Genomic DNA, 8,312 nt, shown 5'->3' on the forward strand with positions numbered 1-8,312 from the left:
CGGGCAATGTGCACTCGCAGCCCAGAACGTCAGTCGTATCCTGGGCTACATCAAAAGCAGCGTGGCCAGCAGGTCGAGGGAGGGGATTCTGCCCCTCTACTCTGCTCTGGTGAGACCCCCCCCTGCAGTACTGCGTCCAGCTCTGGAGCCCTCAGCATAAGAAAGACACGGACCTGCCTGAGCAGGTCCAGAAGAGGGCCACAAAGATGATCAGGGGGATGGAACACCTCCTGTATGAGGACAGGCTGAGAGAGTTGTTTAGCCTAGAGAAGAGAAGGCTCTGGGGAGACCTTATAGTGGCCTTCCAGTGCTTAAAGGGGGCCTACAGGAAAGATGGGGAGGGAGTCTTTGTCAGGGAGTGTAGTGATAGGATGAGAGGTATTGGTTTTAAACTGAAAGAGGGTAGATTTAGATTAGATATTAGGAAGAATTTCTTTACTGCGAGTGTGGTGAGGCACTGGAACAGGTCGCCCAGTGAAGTTGTGGGTGCCCCATCCCTGGAAGCATTCAAGGTCAGGTTGGATGGGGCTTTGAGCAACCTTGTCTAGTGGAAGGTGTCCCTGCCCATAGCAGGTGGGTTGGAACTAGATGATCTTCAAGGTCCCTTCCAACCCAAACCATTCTATGATTCTATGATTCTCTGACATCCTTCCCAGAGTTATTATGGACTCTGGGGCTTGAGCTGATGTCTGCCATATTGTGATGGGGAAAGGCTCTCCTGCAGCAATCAGGCTGACTAGATCACGGCGTGGCACTCCTGGAAGGGCCAGGAACAGAACAAAGCCATCAGCAGTCACTTGCTTTGCTGGTGTGAAGTTAAGCCCTGTGCTTTTGTTGCTGCCTGCCAATCTCTCAAATTGGCTAGTGACATGACAGAGCACTGTGTGAGTAAGAGGACAGGGCTGCTGTCTTTGCCTGCGAGAGCTGAACTTCCATCTCAGAGGGAACACAGCCAGGACGAGGCAAAGCACTGTTTAAAAATGCAGTACAAAACCAATTAAAGAGAAGAGTCCAAACTGATCGTCCTTGAAGCATCTCAGCACTGTGAGTGCACAGCTTCAGTGCTTTGAATTGCAGCATCCACTGGCAACAGCTGGTGATGAAGCAGGGAACAATCACAGATAAGATGCCTGAATGTGACTAACATTCCCTCAGCAGTGATCCTCCATGACATCTTGCTACTTTTGCTTTAGCAAGCAAAGACACTCTTTGATGGGGCCATCATAAAGCCCAGGTTTCACTGGATATGCCCTGCTTTTCTTCCCGGATTTTTTGACTGAGTAGAATTTGAGGTTTTATTGCACCTGTGGATTTGCTGATGCTCGGTCTGAGGCTGCTGTATATCCAGAAATGTTGGCTTTATCTACACCACGTTAGAATTAAGCCCAATACTTTCTGAAAATGTCGGACTTCCTACATTACACACAGTGACAACAGACCCACACATTGGCCTGCCTACAAACACTCAAGGTGACAACAACCCAGTGGATTTAACACACCAGACTAGGAGTTAACTCCCGTATCTAACGCAGATTTTTCTGTGAGACCCTGCGAGACCTCACTTCACCTTCGTGTGTCCTGTATCTTGACAGAGGTAACACCATATCTGTTGCCTAAACCATCTGGAAATAGTTTTCAACTCTCTGTATTGTCCAGAATATAATTTTCTTGAACTGTTAACACACATCACTGTAGTGGATTAATAAGTAATAATACAAAATATTCAAACTTCACTGGACCCCAAAGTTAAAAGCAGGAAGTCTGGAACATGTAAGTTCCAGCTGGTTTTGGTGTTGCCACTTTCTTTGATTTTTAGCACAAAAAATTACTAGAATTTCCTTTAGAGATAGGCTTCCAAAAAGTAGTGTTAATAAGAATCATGAACTTTCTGTTGAGCTTAACTCCAGTTTCTTGCAAACCTGTTGAACAGTCCAGGTTTGCTTCAAATTGGATGCAGATTTCTCAGGAAAGGTCATGAACCTTGATAATACTTTTATAACCATCCCAGCTTTAGAAAGATTTCTGGGGAAAATTAAGTGCCTAAAGGCTAAACTGCATCCTGTTTTAGAGCTCCCATGTTAAGGTCATATTTATAGGGTATAAATCAGCTTTGTCTGTTAGTAGCTCTCTGACCTTTAAGCCTTCAATGTAAAATTCTGTATTTTGGATTAAAGTAAATTAAAAAAACACAAGCCAGGTAGTTAAAATGGATAAAATTATGTAGCAGCAATGGCACACAGATGTTGTTATGTTGTTCCTGTGAAGACTGTCCTTTGTGACCTCCAAGCTGTCTATTCTACTCATTCTCCAAAAACTGCATTATATTTAACGTCAAAATGAGAGCCTGTAGTGACGGGCATCTTTGCCCATCTGTTTCTCCTCTGAAGTGCTCAGTATTTTAGGAAACCAATAAAAATAACAGAGTGATAAGAGCCAAGTTTTTTCAGAAGGCACTAGTTCTTTTGGATCCATTCTAGGAGAACTGGCCTCTTCCCAACAAGGTGCGCATAAAAGTCCACCATGTGTTGGCTTATAACAATATACAGCCTTGCCTGTGAGTCTATAGAGTCAATAAAGCTGCTGGAACATACTGCAAAGAGCTTGGGGCCAAAGCTGTGCTTAATGTGCACCTCCTAAATGCTCCTCTTTGAAGTCTTTGCACTTGATGCATCTCTCAAACTGCCTTTGGGCCTGATTCACTGAAATCACTCAAAGCTTTTTCCATTTCCTCCATCCCCTTTTTAAGCTGTAAACACATGCCCCAGAATCTCCTTGGGGGATGGAGGGAATGATTCGGCCTTTTCTGAACTTTTACTGTCCTCTTATCTCCACACTTGAAGGTGCCAGTGACAGACAGTCCAACTGCTAACTGAAGCTCTTGAGCGTTTCTGCTCCAGGCTGCAACCTTGAACACTCCCAGCTGCAGTCCTTCTCTCTGGCTCCTCCCTAACCTCCTGATCCTGGCTCTACTGCTCCCCTACCCTCTCATTTACCTTCTTTCCACCCAAGGCCCCACCCAAGGCTGTAGTATCATCTCGCTGACTTCTTCCTAACCCTGGCCAAACTTGTCCTCTCAGCATCACGAGGAGGAAAGCTGATGGAGAAGATGGAGGTGATGACAGGGCCCGTTTCCATATCCTAACCTCTCAGGTATCCAAGCACAGCACCTGTGGGTGGCATCAACTGGCTCCCTGGATGCCTTTGGGAAGCAACAGGCATCATCAAGGATGCCCTGCTTACTGTCCTGAAATTCTCTCCAAAACCATGTTTGAGCCCTTGACCCTCATATCCCTTCCCTTTCCCATAATAATTATGGGAAAGTTATGCCCATAATAATTTTTTTCTCCTGTCTCTTTTTCCCAGCACCAAAGTGCCTGATGACTAGGTTCCCCCCAACAGGAGAATGACAAAAGAATAAAATTTAGCTGTTACAGTGAGAGGGAAGGAGCAGTTGGTTCAGGTGAAGTGCAATTCTTTGTGCAAGATTAATGTGTGTACCTAGTGGTTTACTAAAGTGTTGCCACTTTATTGGCATATTAATTAAAACAAACAATGTGATAATGATCCCTGAACAAAACATCCCTTCCTGTATCTGCCACCCCTGGGCAGTGACTGTAACCAATTCATTCTTGTGTGAGAGGGGAAGGGAAGGGAAGGGAAGGGAAGGGAAGGGAAGGGAAGGGAAGGGAAGGGAAGGGAAGGGAAGGGAAGGGAAGGGAAGGGAAGGGAAGGGAAGGGAAGGGAAGGGAAAAGGAAAAAGGGAAGGAAAAAGGGAAGGAAAAAGGGAAGGAAAAAGGGAAGGAAAAAGGGAAGGAAAAAGGGAAGGAAAAAGGGAAGGAAAAAGGGAAGGAAGTAGGAGACTCATAAAAAATTCCAAACTTCATTAGAGGAAAATTGAGGACTTGGTCTGACTTCTCAATATTCCTCATGCTTCCAAGAGCTAAGTCACATATCACAAGTTTTTTTTCAGGGCATTATTTGAGACCAGAAAGATGTTTTAAAACAGGAATTCTTGACCTTTTCTGATTAAAAGAGCCCTAGTTATTTCCCAGAGGAGATACAATTGGAAATCCAGGACTAAGCCACAAAGCACAGCCTATAAACACACTGTTTCAATGCAGAGAAAGGACTGGAGTGCCAGACAAAAAGCAGCGAGCATGTGGGGGGAACCACTCTCTCCAAGAAAGAGTAATCAGATACCTCCAATAACTTTCAGCAGGGACTTACCTCTCTGTTTCCTGTGCATGGATCACTGGAGCTTTTTTCTGAACAAGGCCCTGTGGCAATAATGGGTTGTGTGCTAGGTCTCACCAACCATTCAAACACCTGCAAGTTGCTGTAGCCAGTTGAACCTTCATATTGAAGTTCCAACAAAGACTGTGGTACCTACTCCAGTGTAAATGTAACTTGCCATTGCCAGCATCAAAGACCAGACCCTTTAGGCTCCATGACCTGAAAGGGGTTACATTTGACAGAGGGAGTCATTCCCAGTGGTCCTTCAGGGGAGCAGAAGTGCACTTGCGTGGATGGCTCCAAATACATGATTTACCTACAGAACTTTAGGACCCAACCTCAGTACAAAGAACCTTATCCAAAGGCCACTGGAGTCACTGAAAAGACTCTGACCTGAACGACAGTTGTCAGAAGTTAGGCAAAAGAGAGAGTGCTGCAGCACTAAGGATTGTTTATTCTTATTTCTGACATGTTCCCATCTTGCTGCTTCCATTAACACTGTTTTCTCCCCTCCTTTCCCCACTCCCTCCTGTCTTCTTTTAGCATAAAAATGAGTCTGCTAGACAATGCATTCACAAGTTAACACAGCGCAACAGACTGTGACTGCATTAAGAGCAACTAACAGGAAGGTTTTATATCTAAGCTCTAGGGAAAGAGTAATGAAATAGATGCATAGAGCTCACCACTGCTGGGAAGCTGAGCAGCTTCAGCTATAAAAAGAATCCTTTTACAGAGATACATAAAATGAAATACAGTCTGAAAGCCTCTCTGCTTGGAAAGAAGCATTAAGCAGCGCACATAAGCACCAAGTTGATGAGAGAGAACCTGGACTGGACGTGTACAGAAGGAAGGTGGTTAAAAGCTAGGTCCGCGGTGTGTCTCCTAAAACCAGCCCTGCAGAGGGTTCACGCAGGCATGATGGAGCCAAGGTGTTTTATCTTGGCAAGTGTGGTCCCAGGTCTGGCTTGCTCCATGTGACCAGGTGCTTCACACATGGCTTTCCCCTTCTATAAGTCTGGAAGCTGTTTTGGGATATCACAGGATGAAATGTGATCAGATAACTGTTACTGCACTCCTCTAAGCAATTTTAATGAATTATGGAAGCTCTTTGTCCAGACTATAGCCACAGCAGTAGTGACATTGCCCAAAACACCCATGCTGCCTTAGGATCCTGGGCCAGAACTGAAAGTAGGGCTTGAAATATAAAGGCTCTGTAAGTGTGAATGCCAGAAAGGATTTGTCACCCGTCACCTCTGAGCATCTGTCATTTCACTGCTACCCTTGGTGAAAGCCCAGCAACTTCTGGTAACAGCATTTCTCACAGAAAGGATCTGGAGTTTGTTTTGAGACATCAAGAATTCAGTCCCTCATCTCCTTGGCTGCAACGATAATTGCTTCTGTTAAAAACAGGGGTCTTGTTGCCTGAGTTTTCCTTTGCCATCCAACACTGCTTCTTGCTACGTTGCTGTTAGCTTAAATAGCCTCTTAACTACTTTGCCATTTCTTGTGGAGAACGTACTTCTGGGGTGCAATCAGGTCACCTCTCAATCATCTTTCTGACAAACTGAAGAGACTGAGCTCATTAAGTCACTTCTCAAAAGTGTTTTCCTCAGCCCTCAAATCATTTTATGTGTTGCTTCTCCTCCCTGATTAGTTTATCCATATCCTGACACCAAAAGATACCAGCATGGGTTGTCCACTGCTCCCAGCTAAGGTGTTTTTTTAACCAACTGCTCCCCTCCCAATACACCTAAAAGGTTGATCAGACACCCCCTGCAACACACACACAACTCCCAGTCTGTGACTACCAGCGCAGACTGAACTGCTCAGACTTATAGCCACAAGATCATCTTGTTTGCTAAAACTTCCTAGAGGCAGACCTTTTGCACAGGTCTAGCTGACAAGCAGTCAAAATTGCCCTCTCTAAATGTCTGGTCTTCATTATTATTTATAGGTGCTTCATCATTTTGACACCCACAAATTTTATCAGCTGTGATTGCATATTTACTTTTGGATCATTAATGACACTGTTCACTAGTGCTGCGCTCAGTGCCAATCTTGTAAAATGCCAGTAAAGCATCTCAAAAAGTTGTTTCATTACCTGCAGGAATGCTGTTTCCTTGTTCTTAATCACTTGAAAGTGCTTCTACAGAAAAGCTTATCTACTCATATGATCTATTGCTCATTAATGTCCAAAATATTGCTCAATACTAATTAAAAGCATTTGAAAGATGCTTTGGTATGTTTATGCACAAAGCCTTCCAATTTCCCTTGATCAAGTGTCCGACAAGACCTACGTTCAATAAAGCCGTGCTGACAAGCATTATAATTGCATTGCCATCCTCTGTGCCTTCACTAATCAAATCCCATATCAGCTTTTCCATAATTCTGCCCAGGACTGGAAATCCAATAAACTGGCACGTAGTTAACCAGATTATCTGATACTTAAACATCTAAAATTAGTTCCTTGCTGAGTTCTCAAAAATGCCACGACAGATCCCACTGAATCCAGAAAAGATGAAATGCCTAAACATTTCCAACTGTTTGGGCTTAATCCACTTTCGAAAATGCGACGTAGGGCTCCAGCACAGGGGCTCTGGCAGATTTAGCTGCAGTGAAGCCGGTGAGGTTGAATAAAAGGTGCTTTCAGCTCCTCAGCCACTTGAGCACCTTAACACAAACCTAACTTTGTTTAGCCATCTATATAATTATATAGCCTGCTCATCACCATAGTGACCAAAATACTATAAGAATAAGATTATCACTAAAGTAACTGCATTTGGAATGAAGCTTTCATCTATAAATGTCTCTGCTTAGCTCTGCATTAATCCCCACAGCTACTCACTTCACACTAAAGTTCCAAGCTCAAGTAAGCACAAATGTGTGAACTCATAACCATGATGGAGATTTCAAGAAATATCTGAAGCTTACTGCTTGAATTTATGGATGAGTTAGCCTGCTTCTTTCACTGTGAACAGTTTTGTTTCACAGCTTTAGGGAGCTCTGCTCACATCTCAAGGCTTACACACTCTCTCTCATGAGAGCAGAAGCACTTCTTGGGAAATTAAAAGTATTTGTAACCTCCTTTCTCTGTTGTTTTTTGGTTTTTTTTTTTTTTTTTTTTTTTGGGGGGGGGGGTGTTGGGTTTTTTTAACAGAAAATGTTTCAGATCTGTAGATAAGGTCCAGATCTAGAGACAGTCAAAAACAGAGTTATACTACTAAAACTGAAGTCTGCTCTCCTTAAATCCATGGTTTGCATTCTGCTCCTCTTAGGGTCCTGAACTCTACTATTTCATGGTCACTACTGCCAAGGCTGTCATAGATTGTCATAGCCCCAAGTATGCATGGCTCAAAACCTAAGGACTGCATATCTTCACAAGACATTCTCCCCAAAACCCAGATGAAAACGGAAGAGTGGCTAAAATCCAACCACAAGGCTTAGGAAAAAGCAGGGAAAAAAATCTGTGGAACTTACTGTTTCTAAACTCCCTAATTCAAATTAAAGCCAGTGGAGTTTTTAATGTGGCCTCTGGCTAATTAAAGAGGGAAGTGCAAAAATCAGTAGGTAACTTTTCAGTAACTCTAAAGAAAGGCAAACAGCACACACATCACTGCAGTCACAGCAAGGATGAGAATCTTCATCCAGGAAAGGTTCAGAGATGACATGCATTTTGGGTACTACACTCCTCTCTATCAAACATTAAGAAACGCACTTGTTGCTACATAAACAGGCAAAACTGAAAGTCATCCTCTCACCTATCCTCCGGTCTAGACACAGATGGCCCACCCACATCCACCATGAAGAGAAGACAAATCCTTAGCTGAGCCAAGACAAGATTGCACTGTGAGTTCTCAGTCAAGGTATTTCATGGTAGAGAGAAAAGTATTTGGAACTCAATTTCTGATATCTGTAAAATGTGGGTAAAGAGACTTACACACTGTGTAACAAATCTCAGAGGGTTAGGCAAGCTTTCTGCCATGTCCTGAAGACACCATGTCCTATACTCTTAAGCTTTAAGCTTTGTGTATAGCCTTTGATCCTGTTTTTAGTACCATTTCAGCTAGCAGTTATATAAA

Source organism: Aptenodytes patagonicus, chromosome 2, assembly GCF_965638725.1.
Source record: "Aptenodytes patagonicus chromosome 2, bAptPat1.pri.cur, whole genome shotgun sequence".
In the NCBI taxonomy this organism is placed as follows: domain Eukaryota; kingdom Metazoa; phylum Chordata; class Aves; order Sphenisciformes; family Spheniscidae; genus Aptenodytes; species Aptenodytes patagonicus.